The 21909-nt window shown below is 43.6% G+C and overlaps 1 pseudogene; it reads right to left on the reverse strand.

Annotated features, from left to right (window-relative positions):
* Nucleotides 1–363: 363 nt before the first annotated feature.
* Nucleotides 364–482, reverse strand: LOC136650236 (5S ribosomal RNA; annotated as a pseudogene).
* Nucleotides 483–21909: the final 21427 nt, after the last annotated feature.

The raw sequence follows: 21909 nt of genomic DNA on the forward strand, positions 1-21909 counted from the left end.
CCTTTGGTATACACCCTTGACAAATCTGAACATCAACTGAAAATTCAATATGGCAAGCTTGTGCTGGAGCTCATTTTTGCACGTGTGCACAGAGTTTCAGATTGGTTATGGTCCCCCTGTAGAATCTGCCAGGACCAATTTAATAACGGAGAGCAAATTTTAATTAGCGCATTTACAAGTTAAGGCCACATTTGTTTGTGGCAGATTCTCAAAGGATTCTCAACAGTTTGCTGTTGGTACAACCGACCCAAACATTAAGCTGCATTGAAATAAATGGGAGTTGTTCAAAAGCATGAATGTGTGTATCGGAATCGCAGAAGATATAATGGTTGGCAACCTTCAGTCTCGAAAGACTATGGTATAAGCCTACAGCACCCGCTATTCCCAAGCGGTCTTCCATCCAAGTACTAACCAGGCCTGACCCTGCTTAGCTTCCGAGATCAGACGAGATCGGGCATGTGCAGGGTAATACAGCTATATTGTGAGGAGATAGGATGTGGTGTCTGCAGAGGCCCTTTGCTCTAGTGAATCTGGGAAACATGGGGTTAAAGCCTGGGCTTTCAGCAGTGGGTGTGCTGCACAGCTGTAGCCACTAGAGGCAACAAAGTCTTCAGGGATAAAAGCAGCAGGGATGAAAGGAGCAGGGCGAATTGGTGCGTTGTAGTTGGAGAGACAGTGGAGGAGGGAGAGGAGACTTTCTGGCTTATTGGACTGACTTTCTGGCACAATGACTGATGGATTGGTGGACAAACAATGAACTGGCACACTGACTGATGGACTGGTGGATGAACAACGAACTGGCGCACTGACTGATGGACTGGAGGAACGAACTGTCCCACTGACTGACAGACCAGCTAACGGACTAACCAAAGAGAGACTGCTGAGTGGTGGAGAGCTGAAGTGGCGCTGCTGTACCTGAAAGAACTGCTGCTTGGACCCTGCAGCCTTACAGGCAAGCTTTCTAGTCACCTTCCTGTTGATGTTGGGGTTCAGCAGTAGGTGTATACGCTGCTAGAGCTAGCTGTGCTTGGGCTGGGAGAGGGGCTAATTAGCTTAAAGAGGGCATAAGTTCTCTAGGCCAAGTTTAGAATAGGATTTTGGCAACACAATGCGCCATGTGCAGAAGAACCTCTAAGTGGATGATACTCCTTATTTGCTAGTCAAGCTATGATCCGCATGTCTAACACCATGTAGCATGTTCTCCTTTTAAAAAAAAATCTATTCATTGAGTGAACAGATAAACATTTTTAAAAAGCAGTCATATGTATATTTTCCTGGAATTGGATGATCATGGCACGTTCTCACTTTTTCACATGAGAACACAGGTAGCCTTTCATACAGCAGAAACTCAGCAAATATTTAGTGTGAACCTCAACGCATTTGTGTGAAATTTTTGTGAGTCAGAAATGAAATGAGGCTGCAGCATGCTGAGCTGGGGAGCAATTTGGAATTCAGACAAATGTTTGCAAACACCATGTTGCAGCGTCCAGCCAGCTGTAGCTATTATGAAGCACATGAGACAGTGATTTTTGAAGAAAGGTGCATAAAGCTTTATCCCCCCCCCCCAATATGCTATCTCCGATTAGAAGAGGAAATGAGAATCACTATTGTGTGGTACTGTAAATCATGGCATCAAAGTAAGCACCAAAGAGAGAAGGACCTCGGCAGCTAACTCTACCCTTCAGACAAAAGAGGCAGTGGAAGAAGAAAAAAAATAATAAATGGAACCAGTCATTTTTCAACCACATAAATACTGTAGGCGTTTTTTAAAATTCAAGATGCACAGGCTGAGCCACAGTGAGAGATTTAAAATTGGCTGTACATCAGTGGTAGACATGTATATTGTAGTCTTACACCCAACCAGAAAATCAAATGAACGATTCTATTTTTTTTTTAAAGGGAATAATGTCTTAGGGAGTCTTCAGGCTTAATTTTTGGTTTTTAAAAATAATCTCTCCATTCTGATAGTGAAATATATTGAAAAATCACCTATTAGATCATTTTGCTGATCCACTATGGGGGGGGGTGGAGAGAGAGAGATTTCCTACCCTTTTAAAACTACAGGCGATACTTAGGCACTTTTATCATTATTTGACGATGCTCTCTTTCTTCCCGTCTTCATTTGAGAAGACTTGGCCAGGAGTCAGAACCCTGAATTTTGTATTGGAAAGAGCACCTGCATGCCAAAGGACAAATCATTCAATATGCATTCTACTAGTTCTCTGGGTTTTCCTTTTATTATTAAAATCCCACATGGTAGCTCCTTTTATGATGTGCCTTTCCCTTTGGTGTGTATTTCACTTTTTACAAAATTCTCATAAAGCTTTCTTATGCGTCACAGCATCAGTCCATCCACTTAGCTCAATATTGGCAACTTTGATCGGAACCAGCTCTTCAACATCTCAGGTGGAGTTTCTCCCAGCCCTGCTGCTTGAGTAGTGTTGGCACCAGGTTCCTGGCAACTCTGGGGTAAAGCTCTACACTGCCTCCCAAGGCATCTCTTACCTGTTTCGTGATAGCACAATGTGTACTACCACTCCTTCCATTACTGAAAGAAGCCCTCTAATGGGCACAGGCCCATGGTTAGTGTCTGACCCGGCCAACCTCTGATGCCACTGCCAACACATGAAATCTTTTAATTTGAGGGACTAGAGAGTGAACTTTATGATTGGAAAACAGGTTCTTTCATCATAGGCGATGTCCTTCCTCCTAAAGGTAGAGTTCCATGGTTTTTCTCTTGCAGCAGCAAAAGTCCTTTGGACCTGAAAACAATGCTGTTAAGCAACCAACAATTCAGGCCCATGTTCACTTTCAAAATAAGAATGGCCCCTGTCACCAGTGACTTCTATCTTAAAGGTAATTTGTGTGTACAGTTTATAATGCTAAGGAGATTTTATCATGAGCTGCTGCAAACCAAAGAGGACTAGTGTCACACCAATTTGAGAACCATCAAAACAGATAAGCTTGTTTCAAGAACTTTGAGTGCCTTACCATTAAGCTGAAGAAGGGCCCAATCCTATCCACCCTTCCAGTGTCGAATTTCCTCAGCCCTGCACCCTGGGCAAAGATGCCACCCCCCACTCACCACAACGTTCCAGAGCCTTGCACGATACCAGGATGCACTCTTAAACTATGCTTCTGGAAAATCGGAAGCACAGTTTCTCACCTTGTTGGGAGCCTCAGTGAGGCTTCCATGCAGTCCTAGAGGTGCATGACACTCCGCACCTGGATCATTTGCCCCTTTCACTTAATGGCAGGTTTGCCACTGCCAGCTTCTTGTGTTGATGCAATCGGGCCAATGGGGCGCACACTGCATCCTGTGGTGGGAGGCCTTCACAGAGGCCTCCTCAAGGCAAGGGAGCATTTGTTTCCTTACCTCAGATCTGCATTGTGGCTGCATTGGTGCTAGAAAATCGGATAGGATTGGGCCCAAAGGCTTGTGGGTACCTTCTTCAGTACAGCTGCACTATCTCTTTTGTCTCCATACCATGAAAACAGCAAAATGCAGACGCTTCAAAATAAGGGAGATCCCATAGCTTCGGATGAGTTCATATTGCTCACACAGAAAGTCCCGGATTCAATTCTGATCATTCGCAGCTAGAGAGATCTCTGGGCTGAAAAAGACCTCTGCCTGGGAGGCTGAAGAGATGCCACCAGCTGGAGCAAAGAGCAGTGGGATAGCTAAAGCAACTGTCTGACTGGGTATGAGGCAGTTTCTTGCTAAAATGTAATCAGACCACTCTTTGCCTTGAAACCTACAACAGATAATAGAAAAATAGGTTGGTTTGCATAAATACTCAATACACATCTTCTAAACAAAATTTTTAAAAATGGATTGTGGTGAGTTTAGTTTAAAGTGTTCTTCTAGACAATAAGGTTTTGCTCCCATAACATTCAGGGGAAGAACACCAGGGGAATGGTAAGTAGCTGTATTTTTATACTGGGATGTATCATGAATTCCAAATATTTTAAATGTTGACCAGTCTTGCCACCTCCACCTTCTGCTGTATAAATGTTTGATGTGTTTTTGTTCAATAAGTGCATGCACTTTCCCCCTGGAAGTACTGAATCAGTCTCTTTTTCTGTCCAGTTCTCTTTTTCCCGCTGCACATCATCGTAGAAAAAAGTCTCATTGTGCAGCTGAAAAAAAGAAGAAAAAGCAACCACAGAACAAATAAGGAAAGGATATATTTCACTATGAAATATATGCTTTATAGTCTAATAGAGGTTCCTATAACATCTAAATCCTGCATATTTTCTCCAGAGCATGCCTGAGCTATTGACATACTGTTGGTTTTATATGTCCCAAGATGCATGAATTATTACTGTCATTCACCATTTTATATTTCTAGTTCCATAGCCTATAGCAACACTTTACTGTTAGCTGTTGGAGACTATGAGGGACCTCTGGCAATGGTAGTTATTGATCAAACCATGTTCAGTGTTTGCCTGCTCAGTAATGCAAAGATGTGCTAATTCTCGAAAACAACATAAAACCCTCAAGTTATTATGGTTGTGATTTCTTGTCTTTTTAGCAATGCCAGGTGGGAAGCCAGAGCTGGCAAAATGTCCTACACTATGTGAAATAAAAGTGGCCACCGAGTTCTGAGATTGATGTCGTATTATAGATGCAAAGTACACTATGCAAAAATGAAAACAGGCCACGCATTATTAACAAACATGTTGCCCAAAGGAAAGTTATTAATAAGTGATACATTGAGAAGGGGAACAAAAGACTGAATGCGTAATCTGCTAAGTATTGCCGCTGGGCAGTGTTCATTTGTTTTCCGATCGTCATGCTGAAATGAATGGAGGGTGCTTGGTGGATTGGTCCCAAAGCAGTCACCCCATTGATTAATTCTTGTGATAATCCTATACTTATCTTTGGGAAAAAAAGATAGAAAACGGAATGAGCCTAATAGCAGGAAAAAGCATGAGAACGGGATGCATCGTTTTATGAGTTTAGGAAATGAAAATTTGTTTAATTCTTATTTGGATCACTTTGCCAAGAGACAATAAGAGCACAGGGATTGTGCATTTAATGTATGAAGCTGGAAGCATTAAAATGATGCCGGTAATTAGTGCTTAAGAGCTCTGGCCTGAATGCATTTTCTACTCACAAAATGCTAGAAGGCCTCATCCAAAGGCAACTAGTAAATCAATGAAGGAAGTCCCATTGAGACTTTGGATTTCGCTATTCCAAGGACTGTGCCCAGGAAAATGTTTGCACATGTAGCCCTTGTTCTGTAGGAATTATCCTTTGCTTCAACTAATTTTTCTTTTCCCCTTTGGCTTTCACTGTGCATTTTATCCCAGTTTTCACCTCCATTCTGTCTCCTAGATTAAGATCATTGGGTGTGTGCAGTGGGTTCCCACACTCCAAACATGGGCTCCCAAACTCCTATTAGCAGAAGTGGGTGTTGCTCCATTCATGAATTCATTTGCTTCTGTGGAAGCAGCTCTGCCTTTGAAGTTAATGAGGCAGCCCATGTATACACATTGGATCTGGGTTCCTTCCAGGATCGGAACAGTTCACAGAATGTGAGCTGATCTACAACCATGCAGACCATATAAAAGTATCTGGTCCCAACCATTTTTACATGTGCAGAAACGCATGTGGAAATGGGCATTTCCCACAGAATAAGCACACATTGGATATAAAACTTATACAGGTTATCTTATTTGGGAGATTTTTGCCACCAAGTAGTCAAGTACCTCTTTCTGACATTGTCACACATTATTGGAGTCCAATCATTGTACTGTATTTTTTTAAAGAAATGAATATGTAAATAACATAAATAATTGTTTGGGAGGGGGAGGGTGACATGCCAGCTGTCTCAAAGGCATTTTTCAAATTTTTGACACAAAGAGCCCAAAAGGTTTGCCATCACTGATCAACACTGACTGGCAGAGATTCTACAAGGTTCAGACAGTGGCATCACTAGAGTTCGCGTCATCTGGTGCGGGATGCCACAGCGCCACCCCTATGCAGTGGGTGGGGCAACACCCCATGTGATGGGCGTGGTGATGTACCATCACTCCGCCCCTACTAGTTTTTTCGGCTGTACCTTTTGATAGAACAAAGATAGAACACATTCTGGATGAAATTACCATTGATTGCTATACGTATAACATGATGGCATTATTCCTCCAAACTGTGATTTTGGTCACTAGTGGTGTCACACACATCCCCTCAGGTGTCAACAGCAGTTCTCAAACTTTTAGCACTGGGACCCACTTTTTAGAATGACCATCTGTCCAACATCCACCAGAAGTGATGTCATGGTGGAAGTGACATCATCAAGCAAATTAAAATAAGTATAAATAATTAAACAAATAATTAAATAAACAGAAGCCAGCCCTGTTCCACCAAGTGAATTTCCTCTGTAGCCTGCCTGCAATAACACCCCCTCCAAAACCAGTAAGGTTTTCAGCCCTACCCAGTGCCCAGTTCAATTTAAGAACTTCTGTTTAAACCAGATCACTGTCAGGATCCACCTGGCTTTGCAAGTCTCAAAGAAGTTCACATTATCAGCTGAAGCCTCTGTTTTGATCCTTTTTAGTGGAGGGGGGCTGCCTTCTGGAGCACTTGTTTAGCTGCAGGTGCATAGGATCAGGACCATTCTGGTAGCCTTACACTCCTTCACCTGATCTTCCACACCAGCCAAGGCACGTTTGCTTACTCGTGAGTAAACGCAACCGTGAGGCTTAGTTTCGCTTTCCATAGGGCTCAATACATTCATCTGCTTGGAGGGAGGAACTTCCTTCTCAGGTGTTTTTGGGGACTGCATTCATTGGATCAGGACTATTCCAGTGTCATGGGATTCCTCTCAGCCTGCCCTTTCTGATGGACTAAGGCACAGTCGCTTACTTGCGAGTAAACACGCGATATGTCTCACTTTCACTTTCCATAGGAATCCATGCATTTTTTTGTTCTCCAGTTTTTTGGCCATAACTTTTGATAGAAAGGGGATATTTCACTCTGGTTTTTTGCATTGCATTCCACTCGAAATTCCACCTCCAACTGTATATAATATGATGGGGTTGCTCCTAACCACTGCAATTTTAGTGTTTCACCCCCCAGTGCGCGTCACACACCCCTGTGCACGTCACCCAGTGTGGCCCGCAGCCCCCTAACGACGCCACTGGGTTCAGACAGGGGTCTCCCCAGACCTACCCAGAGGATTGAACCTGCAACCTTCTGCATGCAAACATTATTCTCTGCCACTAAGCTATGGACCCATCCCCAATTTTTGGCATGCTTTTTCGTTTCCACAGAACTTAATGGTTACACTGGATAAGCACTGAGATGCGTGTCTCTATCTGAGACCACGTGAAATGTTACTAGAGCAAGATCAGAGAAGTGATCATAATTAATGCATCTTTTACAACTATATTTAGCTTTAAAACTAAATATAGTTAGTTATATTGAAGTTGTAAAATCAAAAGTTTTAGTTTTAAAATTAAACATACTTTTTATGACACACTTGGGTCCAAAGCTGCCTCTTTTATCTTTTTGTCTGCGGTTGTCATTGATGACACTTATTTTTCAGTTAACTGATATGCAGCAGTAGCATGGCTGGGGGGCAAAACGGTAAGTACTGCAGGTGCTGCAGTGCGCCATGCAAGCGACCCCCCCCCCACTCACCTTTGGAGCCATTCTGGGCAGTGACGGCAACTTGTAGGAGAAGCTGTTTGGTTCAGCGAGTGTCTGCGTGTTGCTGTCACTGCCTGGAATGGCTCCAAAGGTGAGTGGGGGGGCACTTACATGGTGCATTGTGGTATCTGCAGTTCTTACTGTTCTCTCTCCCCCAGCTATGCCACTGCTGATATGATTGGCATATCTTCTTCCCCCTTCTTCCCCCACCTCTGTCTGCTCTCATGTACCTTTATCATCCTGCTAGATGATGCAACTGCTGGACTGAGTCACTCCCCCTGAGAGTATTTTTGCAAATATTTTTCCCCTGTTGTGAAAATCTTTAGAGTTTTAAACAAAATATACATATGGTTTTCTATTACTTTACCCGCTCCAACTGACTATAAGAGCAAGACAGATGTGGTCCTGGCAGCTGAAATTTTGGAGACCCCTACTCATGTCCCATGGGGCCACACTCAATTCCCGATCGTTGGGTGCCGTTCAAATGGTCCCATTCGGCTGTAATGCCAACAAATCTGCCTCACAACGTTTACCATTTGGTAGAAGGCGGAGAGAAAGACTCTCAAAGTGAAGTGCATAGGAGAAAAAGTGAGAAGTAAACACCGCTTTGGTTGTCAAAGGACATGTTTTTGTTTGTCTTCTCTAAAAATAACCTGCTATTACCTCAGGTATCATCAACTATGATGGGTCTCAGGTCATATTTACTTCTGTGTATTGCAGTTCATTTTTTTAAAATTTGATATACTGTTTCATTCTCGAACACTCATAAAGACAGATGAATATTTCATACATTTCTAAGGCCAGGTCCTCAGCTGGAGTAACTGGCCTGGGACCACTGACTTCAGCAGAGCCATCATGGCTGATTTGTACCAGCTGAGGGCCTGGAATGCTGGGGAGGAGGGGAGGCAAGAGAGCTCCTGGTTTATTTATCTATCGCCTTAGAGAAGCTATTTGTGGTTGACTGTCAGGAGACAAATATCTCAGCCATGAGCAATGGAGACAGTATGGAACTGTGTTGCCTCTGGTGTATGCCTGGAAAGCAATTGTAACTGCCACGAGTTGCAAATTGTTGTCTACTTAGAGTGCCAGGAGCGATCCATCTGGACCCATTCCTGTGACGTGTGAGCCAAGGCTGAGCCCACACCTTCTCTTCATCCACCAATGGCTGTATTATAACACGGCAGGGAAAAGAGTAGCCCTATTCTGACTGCGCTCCTATTCCCACCTGATAGAATGAAATGTCACATGCAAAAACACACAGCTGCTGGAGGGGCATCTGCTGCTGGGCTGCACTGCGGCTGGAGGTTGCTTTGGTTCAAGGGATTCTCACATGAAAATGTCCTAGCAAGTGAGGTAGTTTTTTTCCTCTCATCTGAAGGGGCTATTCAAATACTAGGTCTCTTCCATTAGCAGTCTGAAGTGGCTCAGTTCAGCACGGATACCTGATCACAGTGGGCTGCTAATGACATCGCTCCGCTCCCTGAAGAACCAAACCTGGCCCCTCCATACAGTGTTCTTGCACCTTTTGCAGTGCTCATACTTGGTTCCTACAAATCCTTACACTGGAACAAAGTCCCAAAGGCTGCAATCCTATCTACACTTCCCTGGGAGTAAGCCACTGACTATAATGAGACTTACTTTTGAGTTGACATGGATAGGCTTGGGCTCTAAATGTTTTAAAAACAAACAAACAAACCCTAAAGTCCCTACAAATGGGTATATGACATTTCTTTTGAATAATTTATATAAATTTTTATGATCTTCAGTATAACTTTTTGGGCAATTTGCAGCAATTCAGACCTGATGTTGCATTTCTTCTGGAGGTAGTTTCCAGACACAAGGAAGTATTTCTGAATTTTTGACTTGAAGCTGAAATCTTCCACTTCTTTAACTTCCTTTTTTTTTATACCAGGTGCCCAACTCCAAATCCTCCAAATCTCCCAGTGGTTTCATGTAGATATTAAATAACACGGGGGACAGTGTAGAACCCTGTGGCACCCTACACTCCACAGACCAAGGTGCCAAACAGGAGTTCTCCAGTACTACCACTGGGATTTGTTGGCCAAGAAAGAGTGGAACTAACGCAAAATGGTGACCACAATCCCCAACTTGGCCAACTGTTCCAGGACACCATGCTCAATGGTATTGAAAGTTGCTGAAAGGTCCAAGAGGATCAGCAAGGATGCACTCCCTCCAGCCAGCCTTCAGCTTAGGTCATCCACCAAGGTGACCAAGGCTGTCTCTGTCCTGAAGCCTGGTTTGAAGCCAGATTGAAAGGGATTCAGATAATCCACTTCATCCAGATCCCTCTGGAGCTGAGATGCTACCACCTGCTTGATCAATTTGCCTAGTAATGGGAGGTTAGAGACTGGCTGATAATTATCTAACACCGAGGTCTCCAAACTTTTTGGCTAGAAGGCCACATCCAATGTCTGGCACGGTTTTGAGGGCTGGAAAAAAATTATATAAATAAATTAGAGATGGAACTTAGATGCATGAATAAATGAATGAGTGGGCTCATTCATTCAACCTCTCTGGCCCTTAGAACACCCTTCAGATGCAACCAGAGCACAGTTCCAGTCATGTTCAGCAAAGTGGGCCAGAGGCTTTGAGGGGACAAGAGGTTGGCCGCAGGTGGGATGGAGGCTCACTGCGGGTCGCATCTGGCCTCCAGGCCGGGGTTTGGAGACCCCTGATCTAACACAATGGGATCCAGAGAGGACTTTTTTTAGGAGGGAGCAAACCACTGCCCACTTTAATGCCATTGCCAGCTCTCTCTCCCTCAATTAGGACTAAAATAATGGATGAACTTTTGAGTTAAAATTAAAAGATAAAAATTGAACTTAAAGAGTTAATATGCATTGAAAAGAGTTTTTAAAAAGTTTTTTGGATTGGATGTTAACTGGCTTAGAGCCCAATCCTATCCAACTAGAGGAGGCCTCTGTGACAGCCCTGTACTGTAAGCTGCAGAACATGCCCTGTTGGCACAGCTGCAACAGTGCTGGAAAATTGGGTAGGATTTGACCCTTAGTGGTATTACAGCTGAATCCTGAGCTGCCCGGGGCACACAGCTGTGATGGCACCAAAAATGACTTTCATTCCCTTCCCCCGGGTAAAGGGAGTAGCCCCACAATGGGGCTGCTCGACTTGGTGGTGAGATAAAAGCCTTCGTGTCGGGCAGCTCACCCAACACAGAGGCTTTGGATCCAGTGGAGCATTGTTCCACTGATCCCGCCTCCCTCCTTCTTCGCTCCCTCCCCCCGGCACACCTCCTCCCTGCCCTCTCCCTGCGCTCTGCCTACCTTCCCTCTCCCCGGAACGCCTTCTCTCCGCCTCCCCCGACGCCCCCACTTTCCTCTCTGCTGCTTGGTGGTCCGTGCAACCGCTGAGCGGTGAAGGCGTGGCGCCTGCCTGGCACTAGTGCAGTGCTGGCCAGCGCTGGGCTAGCATGGGTGCTTGCTCGGTGTTAGGGCTCACAAACATGCCTTACGGCCTTATGTGCCTTACGCTTATCTTATGGTAAGCCAGCATGCAGAGCTCAGGATTGGGTTCTTAATCATTCTTTTGAGTGACATTTTTTGTTGTTCAAATAGTTTTTATGAGGTCCTTATCTTGATCCCTCTTTTGTCCTAAAAATACCCAAGTCCCTAAAATGGACATGAATATGAATTATGAGCCCTGCTTTTGGGGAAAACTCAGTCGCTATCTGACTCCTTCTCAGTACTGGAATACAGGCAGCGGATTATCCAGAGAGCTGAGAATGCAGTCCTAGAAAGACTGGGATCAAAGTTAGGATTGCGTATTGCAGCGGAGCCACATGAGAGTCAATATAGGAGAAGAATCTATGGCAAGTTGGGGCCTGAGCCAAGATGTCTGATCAAAGCGGGGGCTGGAACAAGGATGCAGGCTGGAAAGTAGCCATAGTGGTTGGATAGGAAAGCGGGCAAACCACCAAGAAGGCTGAAGAAGGAAGAGTCAGGCAGGCAGCAGAGATGCTGAGAACCTAACTAGAAAGACACAAAGTCAGGGCCAGAATCCTGGGAAACCCAGGTGAAGATGAGAAACAGGCAACCCAGGTAACCCAGTAACTTCACAGGTAACCCAGGTGAAGACGAGGGATAGGCAAACTCTTATGAGCTTGCCTCAAAATCCATTTGTTGTTTATTTTTGCTAGAAAAAAAGCCTTGGATTTTATGAAAGCGTTTTTTTTTTTTAAATAATGCTTAATTAAATTAGCTTTAAAAAAAAACAACTAATGGGTGAAATGGAATTTGTCTCCTTCCTCTGCCAGTTCCCAACTTTTTCCCCAAACAAAAACATATCTTTGAGAAAGGATGATGGTAGTAGTTAACAACAGGGCCTCTGAGAGGAATTTTATCAGGGGGTACACAGTTTCTTTTGGGCCCCTTTGCAAAGCAAGGGTGTGAAACAGTGGGGGAGGGTGGTGACGGGCAAGCAGAATAAGGGCAGGGAGGGGCAAAACAGGGTAGGGGGAGGGTAGAGACACCTGGAAAAGTCTTTGGAGCCCAGGTCTACCAACCCATGCGGCATCAGTAGTGTCCCTAGCATCCCATGCAGGCAACAAGACTGAGTAGATAAGAAAACATAAGATTCCAGGAAATTTCTGGGCCCCCTCCTTTGGCTCCAGGGCCCCCCTTTGGACCCTGGATCTGGGTACAAATTACCCCCTTTACCCCCTCTCCTAGGCCCTGGTTAACAGCACATATGGCTTAGTAGAGACTAGGAGGGCTAGTATGGGAAAGGACCCAGGTTAGTGGTAGGAGCAAATCCAGTTTTGAGCCAGAACTGAATTCAAAGCAGTTGGACTGGACTTGAAACGTGCGGAGGCTTTAGGACTAGAATTCATATTATGAATGTCCCCAACCTTGAAATTGACCTGAGTCACTAGCAAAAATCCATGTTTGATCAAGCCCTATAGAACAACTGCCAGATAAGGTCAGGAGGAAGCCATGAGGGGTCATGCTGCAACTCAGGGGAATGTCATCGCTGCTCATTTCTTCAACCAGCTTGTGGACCAAGAGGTCTGAGGTCTACTTAGCCCTGGCAGATGCTGCTTTCACTATGGCAACTAGCCTTTGCCCCAGATAGTCTGATCCTCTAGGCACCTGTGAAAAATAACTGCAGTTGTTCCAGCAAGCTATTTTAGCCACTCCTTTGTACTATTCTCTTCACTGGTCTCCCATCTCGTCTCGTCTTCACTTCAAGTTCCTTGCACTTTCCAGACTCTTGCTCCTCTAAATCTATCTGGTTTTCTTCCATTGTTTGCTTCTCTGTGGACCCTGCAGTAGGCATTCATCTCCTTGGACCACCTCTATCCCCTGTGGCTGCAACCCCTTTCCCTTGCAGCTTCCTTTCACTAGAAGGGCCGTCACCTGAGATCTGACTCTTTTCCTCTGTTTTCATGTTCAAGCCATCCTTCAAAATACGTTTGTTCAACCTGGCTTCTGCTGACTGATCCTCCTTCCGTTTTACTTTCCTTTCCCCGGCACACTATGTCATGTCTTCATCTTCAGAATTTAAGCCTGAGGGCAGGGCTCGTATCATTGTAAATATTTGTCTAACGCCTAGCTGAGGAACTTTAAAAGTGATAATAACCTGGCTGAAAACCTTTGCAGTTTTTGGGCTTGATACGTGGTACAAGGAGTCCTTGCTATTTGTGTTTCCATTAATCCAGTGTTCTTCAATCTGTGGGTTGTGACCCCAGTGGGGTTGCAAAGATGCATTTGGGGTGTTGAGGCAACCTTTCCAAGCCTGTGCAAGACAGGGCTTGGATCCAATCCAATAATGGTACTGCCTTATTAAAACTGATTTCTTGATATAGTCCTGCACAGCAAATTCTTGCTGTCTTTCCTTACAGCTCCTAAGGTTGGCCCTGCTCAGGATGCTTCCTCACAGGATTGTTGTGAAAACACAAGAGGTGGGGGAAGTGGGCATCAATGATGAGGGGATGGGTGATTCAGGTCCTGGGAGGGGGGCAGGATCAGCAATGAGTTCTTTCTTTCTTTCTTTCTTTCTTTCTTTCTTTCTTTCTTTCTTTCTTTCTTTCTTTCTTTCTTTCTTTTGGGGGTGGGCATAACATAAGAAAGGTTGAAGATTACCACCTTAATCTATTCCCCACAGTTATGAGTACAAGTTATTGAGGAACAATGCACAAAAATTCCCCACATGTTCGATGATCCTCAAACGACAGCTTGGAGCGTCCACAGATTTTCAAAGTGGCAATGTTGTTAAGTCTCGCTATCCACAATCCACACCATGCAGATGTGCCTCTAGCAGCATCCAGGTCTGTTGGCACCCTCTGAGAACTGTTGCTCTCTCCCTCCCTCCTCTGCACCTTAAAGAGCCAGGCCAGAGGTGGTGTTCATGTTTCAATTTTGCCACAGAGACCCTAGTGTGTGGTTGGGCCTGCTCTCCTCAGGGTCTGAGGAGTGAAATTAATGCCGGAAGGGACTGGAATTTAGAACATACCTCAGTTAAGTGAGGGTTGAAGCTGCTTGTTTTATTTGCCCAAATAAATAGTAATTATTGGAGATGTTTGAAGTCCAGCATTTCTTTTCCTTAACAAACTTCTGTATAAACCACACCCAACCTCCACCAGCATCCATCCAATCAAAGCCCATCCTACATGGCCTACCAAAACATTTCTTTGTGTAAGATTTTAGAATAAAAATAATTGGTCTGGTACTGTTTTCTAGAGTATAAATGCTTTAATATTGCAAAATAAACTTTTGGGGAATTGTTGCAAATCTTCTGGTCCCAATTGTAGCCTATCTCATTATTTCTTAAGAGGGAAAAATAAAACCCACTAACTGCGGATCATTAAGCACATCAATTTTTTGGTCCTCATTATCCTTGGATTACAAAGACCTCTGTACTCTTGGTTTTGAGTCAACAGTCACTTTCGGTGTTTCAGTACTGCACAGTTTCGGCATGGTCTCTCTGACAGGGATGGCATGACTTGGCACACCATCCGCCAGCATTGTCGCTACCATGGCGCTCGGGGAGGGGAGAGAGAGACCCCTTATCATGCTCTGTTGCGGTTTTCTCCAATGTAGAAGTTTGGGACTTCAGGTTTTCTTTAAAGGGTCTGTGTGAAGGAAGGTGCTCATTCTTTCACATGTAAATAAAAACAGAAGCCGTGGATTGGAGCAGTTTCTCAAACTGTGGGTCGGGACCCAGTAGGGGGGTTGCAAGCCAATTTCAGTTGGGTCCCCATTCATTTCAATATTTAATTTTTAATATTTTAGACTTGATGCTACCATACCATGTGACTGCATTTGGGGAAATTTCACAGATCTGTGCTTTTAACAGGCTACTATGTAGATGCTTCTAACAATGATAGTAAATGACACTTACTCCTGGGTAAGTGTGGATAGAATTGCAGTCTAGGGTTGTTAAAAACTGCTCTGCTTGATGATGTTACTTGCAGTCATGTTATCGCTTCCAGTGGGTCCCGACAGATTCTCATTCTAAAAAGTGGGTCCCAGTGCTAAAAATTTGAGAACTACTGGGTTGGAGGAAACTGCAGAATGCTCTTGGCAAAGAGATGGGCAATCCACTTCTCACTTGAGTGAGTGGGAAGTGGGATTGGTACAGCTTGTGTCTGCAGCAGGCTGGAGGGAGATAGCAGAGTTGGAATAAGGGCACCCCAATCTGCTGCTGCTTCCGCCACCCACCCTGATCTGAGCCCCATGTGGCACCTTCATTGTTCAACTTGCAATAGTCCCTTGCTCTGGTGTTAGGTCCGCTTGTATGCAAGTTAACAAGATTCAGCCTGCAAAGGTTAGAGGGACAGTAAGCACCTCTAGGAAATTAGGCTGCAGGCAGATAACTTGTAAGCAGGAGGTCTGGTCTAGAGGGTAGTGCCTCCTTTAGCCTGAAGATAGCATCAGAAGGTCGCCAGTTCGAGGACACCGGCAGCTCCCTGAATGGCTGAGAATGGCGAGACTTGAAGCAGCTGACAAGCCCAGCTGAGTGATTCCACCTGCTCTTGGTGTGAGCAAGAAGCGTCTTGACTGCCCTCCATGTGACAGATGGAGCTGCTTGTCAGCCTGCCTGGGAGAACTGGAGGCCAGAAGTGAGACCAGGAAGATCCATTCTGAAATATTGTTGGTTCTTGAAAGAGAGAACCTCTATGATTGTAAAAATCCCCTTAAGGGATTTAGAAACACCTGCCTATGTAAACCGCCTTGAATAAAGTCAGAGGAGTAATCCGATGACCAGAAAGGCGGTATATAAATACCTAGTTATTATTATTTATTATTAAGCAAAGGGGCATAGCTGAGTGGCTTCCCACAGCAATGCATGGTTCAGAATGAGCACACAGCACCTCTTTATCAGGCATGGGTAAGGAATTGACTTTCCAGGGTCACCTGATTCCCAGGAGCAGGAGGGGGTCTCATATGTGGTACTGTTATCCTGACTGGTACTGATTCTAGTTCCCTGTTCTTACCAAAGGCTCTAGTGGTGCAGGGAGAAAGGAATTAGACCCTGAGCCCCAGAACTTCTGGTCTTGGAAGGAAGGCCATGCATTCTGAGTAAAGCGATTTGGGACATGAATGTGACATCCTGGCCAGGAACCATTTGCTTGATATTTCAAAAACAAAAGAGAATATTTCAATCTATTTTAAATGGAAATAAGGGCCCTGATCCAGCTGAAGTTAGCTGTGTTTAATCCCACTGAAATCAGCAGGATGTGCAAATCCTGATTTCAAAGGGACTGAAGTGTGACTAGCGTGAATTGGATAAGACCCCATATTTCAATGCCTTTCATTACTCTGGCCTTATTAAACTATTCATGTATCCATGACAGCCACAGGAGTATAAACAGCAGGATCTCCTGACATCTCGTGCAGATGTCATTCTGTTCAAACTCATGTCAATACTCCTGAGAATATTCTATTTTATAAAATTATGAACTGAAAGTGCTGGGTTCCTACATTTCTTCTTTGTAACAAAGCAATGCTGATGATCCTACCATGATCACTTATACCAGTGTGTATATATGAAGGTTATCTTGTGATCTTGGTGTCTCAGGCATTTGCTATTTGGTCACTGAATTTGGACCATGGTTGTTTTTTAGAGATTATCAATGGTTTCCTATATTCTGACTCCACTTGCTACATCTTCCATATCCCTCCCTCAGCATCTTCTAATGCATTACCTGCATTTTATCCATGCAGGTGATTGTGACTTTCAATTTGCCAGTCATCTATATAGTGCAGCCCTGACATTTGATATTGTTCCATTGATGCCAGTGGATGGAATAATGAGGCATGAGGAGCAAATTAAAAGGGCAGAAAATAAACATGCAGCCGTGGAGATCCAATATCCAACATTTTATGTATTTGACATCACCCTAAACATAGGGTCATGCAACCATTACCAGCCAACTTAGATGACCAGGCATGAAAAGAGATGAATAAGCCTTTGACCTTCTAAAGGCTGTGACAGCAGTAAACACACACACACCCTCAATCATGTTGGCATATGGCCTACAATTATGAATCTTGTCATCGTGTTTAGGTAAGATGATACTTGAAGCCATGAGGTAGCTCGGATTTGTGATTCATTCATTTCTAATCGAGGAAAGCCCTGAGAGGAGAGAGATGGATGTGCAAAGGGGAAAGGTCTTGCAGGTTGTTACATCTGCTATTGGTCAGGGGGAATGTTCTTCTGTCAGAGAAAACTAGTCAGTTTATAAGCTTTCGTTACTAACTTCCTGTTAAATATGCTGCCATTTTCCTGTGTTGCTACTTTTCAATGCAGCATGAAGATCACCCAAAAGTAAGAAGTAAAAGTTATCTTGTCTTCAAGTAGTAAGGGACCATCCAGTTGGATAAGAGATAGCTTATGCTTATTGCACATAGAATTGTTTCTCTTATTCCCTGCTGTGCATGAGTGTTCTCGAGTCAACCATCTGCACACCAAGTGCTAAAACGCAGGGCTTGCTCCACAAAGTGGTGAAATTAAGCATTTGTCAGGGACTCAGAATCAGCAAAAAGCCTGTGGCCCAATAGTGCCATTATTAGTCCCCCTTAATGTGATGCGCCCAAGATGGTCAAAGGAAGCATGAAATATGAATCAGTTTATACACCCTTCTTCCAAACTGAGGGAGTCTACTTGCTGGAGACCCCCCACAAACTCTGGAGCTGGTGCTGCTATGGGCATGTAACAAGGTATTCACTGTGGCTAACTTATAACTGTGGAACTCTTGGCCACTAGAAATTGACCAAAGCCCATGCTTGATCATATTTTGGAAGCAGTGATGAATCTTTAGGGCAGGGTTGGCTTTGATCACTGAAATTCAGTTAGGGGGAGGGGGAGATTGGAGCGCCATTTTCTTTTAGATGGTGTAGCTGGATTTTAAGGGGCTGCTTTATGCTTTTCACTTACTGTTCCTTGCGTCAGAGGTTTTCCACAGGGCAGGTAGGATATGAATGAATGAATGAATGAATGAATGAATGAATACATACATACATACATACATACATACATACATACATACATAAGATACACATGTATAAACATGTTTTAGGATGGCAGGGAGAAAGGAAATTCCAATGTTGGGCTTTTGGAAAGGCAGGCAATAGACAGATGTTTAATGCAAACTGAAAGAATAGCAAATTTAAAAGTTAAGAAAAGTTATTTTCTTGAAAAATAATAGAGAAACTGCTAGTCCTTTTCTTAGTTTTTGTGTTTCTAATGTGATCTGCAAAAGAAGGAGATAGACCTTGAGGGTCTCGAGTCGAATGTCGACTGTCAGAACGCAATATGACTTGGGTGGTAAAAGTGAAGTTGTGACTAAGGCCAGGTCTGTTGCTGTGTCTGGTGAACTGTCAAGCTTTTTGGTCTCATCCTCCCTTGAGAAAATGCAGTACACCAGACCTGACATCTTCAGTCGGTGTCATGCCGCTATGGACACGATTATCGGTACCTTGATCCTTGCTTTCCACTTCAGAGACAGAAAGCTATCATTCCCTCCTCAAGAGCTTTGAAGTGCTCCACTGCTCCCTGTTAAGGGGGTCTCTCCTGAACTGCTATTTCGGTGACCTGTTGCTCAGCGGTATAACACTCTGGACCAAGATTAAGGTAAACGAATTCTCTCCTTGGGCAGTGTTGCCTGACGTGAGGCCCTAATGGTGTCTGAGACCTAACTCTCTATTTCCTTGCCATCTCCCTTGGAAGGAATGGGTCATCGGTTCGTGCTCTCTGTTGGCTGTTTCCTTTTGCAAGCTAACCAGGCCATAAACCTGTGCCAATGACATGTTAACAGTTTAGTTATTTTTCACTTTGACATGACTTCTTTTTATATCCAAAATGCAAACCTGCGTGTCTTCCTGTTTCACGCGAGGTCACTACTAAAACTTTTAAAGTAAATGTGGACATGTCATGAGAACATCCGTAAGGGTTTCGTATCATTCCAGTCCTGCAAGGTAATGGAAACATCCCATTTTCAACGTAGTGGCTGAAAGGGCCCAATCCTATCCAACTTTCTAGCACTGGTGCAGTCGCAATACAGCCCTGAGGTAAGGGAACAAATGCTTCAATACCTTGAGGAGGTCTCTGTGAGTGCCTCCCTACCACAGGATGCAGTGCATGACCCATTGGCACAGTTGCACCGGTACTGCAAAATTGGATAGGATTGGACCCAAAACCTGCAGGTGGTTGTGGTGGAATAAGGAATATATGATTCAATCACTTGGTCCAATGCTCCCAAGGAACTTATGTCAGAATGGGCAAAGCTGCGGAATTGGGTGGTGAGCATAGGAAAATAGCACATTGAGAATCTTAGGTTTTTGGTTTGTTTTATTTTCTTAAAACACATGTCTTACATGTAAGACTGTGGAGACCACCATGGAAAGAATGGTGAAAACCATTCTTTAGTTTTTCTGGTGAAATCTCTGGTAAGGCAGAACAGTGGTCAGAAGGACGTTGTAGCAATTCAGTGCCTTGCTCAGTTCCTTGCAGTTGCAACCCTTGGGAACAGTTGTGGTGCATAAGCAAGTGATGATAGAAGGTTGTGAAGGCCAAGTTTCTGCATTACAGCCTGTGCAGATTAATGTTATATCCCTGCACAACATTACAGCATGTGCACCTACAACCCATACCTACCCTTCCTTTATCATTGTTCAAGAAAGGCTGAATAATGAAGACTGCACCCCTATATTGACTACCCCGATCTCGGTCCTTGGCCATCCCCAAGTGTACCAAAAGGAAATAAATTATATAAAACACGAAAATATATGCAGTTTCATTACAGACTCATGATTTAATTCAAACTGGAGAATTTGGTCAGGTTTAGCACAAACGTACACATGACTTGCTGCCCTTTTTGTTGTTGATAATGATAAGCCTTTGTCTCAACAAATTGAGTATGAGGTGTGTAATTTTAATATTTAACATAATTAAAAATATTTATTAACAGTGGAGTGGCATCATATGCACATTTAACTTATGTGAATTCCAGTAGAAGTATGACGGCACTGTAGACAGCAGAGTGAGCAGATGTGTTTGAAAATACAATGAAAAAATAAAAATCCATTTTGAAAGATTAACAGCCCAATCCAACATAAATCCCTATGTGCAGTGATGCAGCGGCATGGTTGCAGGGTAAGCCTAGCAGCTGTAACACGTCAGCTCGGACCTGTGCCACCAATATTGCTCGTGCAAGTTCACGTTGAGCCATACAGGTGAATGAGGCACAGGAAGAGCGTTTGGATACTATGCAATCTGGTGCCGCTGATCCCACTCCCCTCCCAGTCACTACCTCATTCCACCTTCCCCTGCCCCATTTAATCCCCTCCCTCTGTACCTGCCCTAGACTTACCTGCTTCGTTAGGCCTCCCACCTGGGCCTTGTGCTGTTGCAAAATACTTCATGGCACAGCTATGATAGCATGCACCAGCAGAACACATCTTCTGCCCACACAGACCCTAATTTGGATTGGACTGTAAAACATTCCATCTCAATATATAACTATAATATATTAGTGGTTATACATTATGGTTATAGATTTCTACATTAGTAATTTCAAGAGCTGTTAATTGTTATGGCTGCATAGCACAAGCATCTCAAACTATTAAACAGCCTGTTTAATTTGAAAAAGGAACAGTCCCCCCTCCCCCAATAGATATGAATTAGACTTTCTGTGTAATGCTGCATATAGACTGTGTTTTAACCTGATGTACATTTTTGGGATCACATAATTTTTTTTAAATTTTTATCCATGCCAATATAGATTCAGACGTAATTGGTTAAAAAACATGAATAATGAAAGAAAAAGAAAAGCAAGACTTCAATTAATATATCTTTATACAGTAGAAATATTTACATAGCGAGATGCTGCCCATAAGCGAAGCATGAGCTGGCTGGTTTAGCAATTGATGTAGGTCATAAAACACAAAATCAAATGGTTCGCAATAATCACATCTTTCTTTCTTTCTTTCTTTCTTTCTTTCTTTCTTTCTTTCTTTCTTTCTTTCTTTCTTTCTTTCTTTCTAACATTTAAAAATATTTAGGCCATTTTTTTTTATAGAGGTTCAGGGAAGCTTGCATTTTAATTTTTCAAACTACCCTAGTAGGTACATTAGACCAAGAGACAGCAGCTGGCCCAAGGACCTCATCTTGTGATCTTGATAGATGAGCAAGAATTTGAATCCAGGGCTCCTTAATGCCATGACAACACATTGCTACTTTTAATGATCTTCTATGATCATGCAGATTACATTACACAAAATATTAAAAGAAAGGGTTTTTGTTTGTTTGCTTGTTGCTGATGTTGAATCCAGCTCGTTTTCCCCCTTTCCCCTTCCCTGTTTGCTTCTCTGCTTCTGCCTCTAGCTCCTTCATTCATCATCATAGTTCCTTTGCTTCCTGTTTTTTCTGCCTTAAATCAGTTTGTGTTAAACAATCACTATTGTCCATGACACTCCACTTTATTTTGTCCCTCTTGTGCTTATTTGGAAACAGGAGTGCCGTCCTAACAAATTAAGATGATTTAATGAGTGGCCCAAATCCTTTCAAAAACAAATGACTTGATCCTGCAGCCCAATAATCAAAGTGTTCTCCCCAGGATCAGTCACAGTAATATATGACTAGTACGATAATGCTGCTGGCAGGCTTACTTTCTGGGTGATGAACTTGTCCTTAGGTCTGGTCTTAAAGGGCCACTCTAGTTGTGGTGACCCAAAAATGAGACTCACCACTACAATGCAAACATTATGAGATAT

The sequence above is a fragment of the Tiliqua scincoides genome, chromosome 4 (assembly GCF_035046505.1).
Source record: "Tiliqua scincoides isolate rTilSci1 chromosome 4, rTilSci1.hap2, whole genome shotgun sequence".
Lineage (NCBI taxonomy): Eukaryota > Metazoa > Chordata > Lepidosauria > Squamata > Scincidae > Tiliqua > Tiliqua scincoides.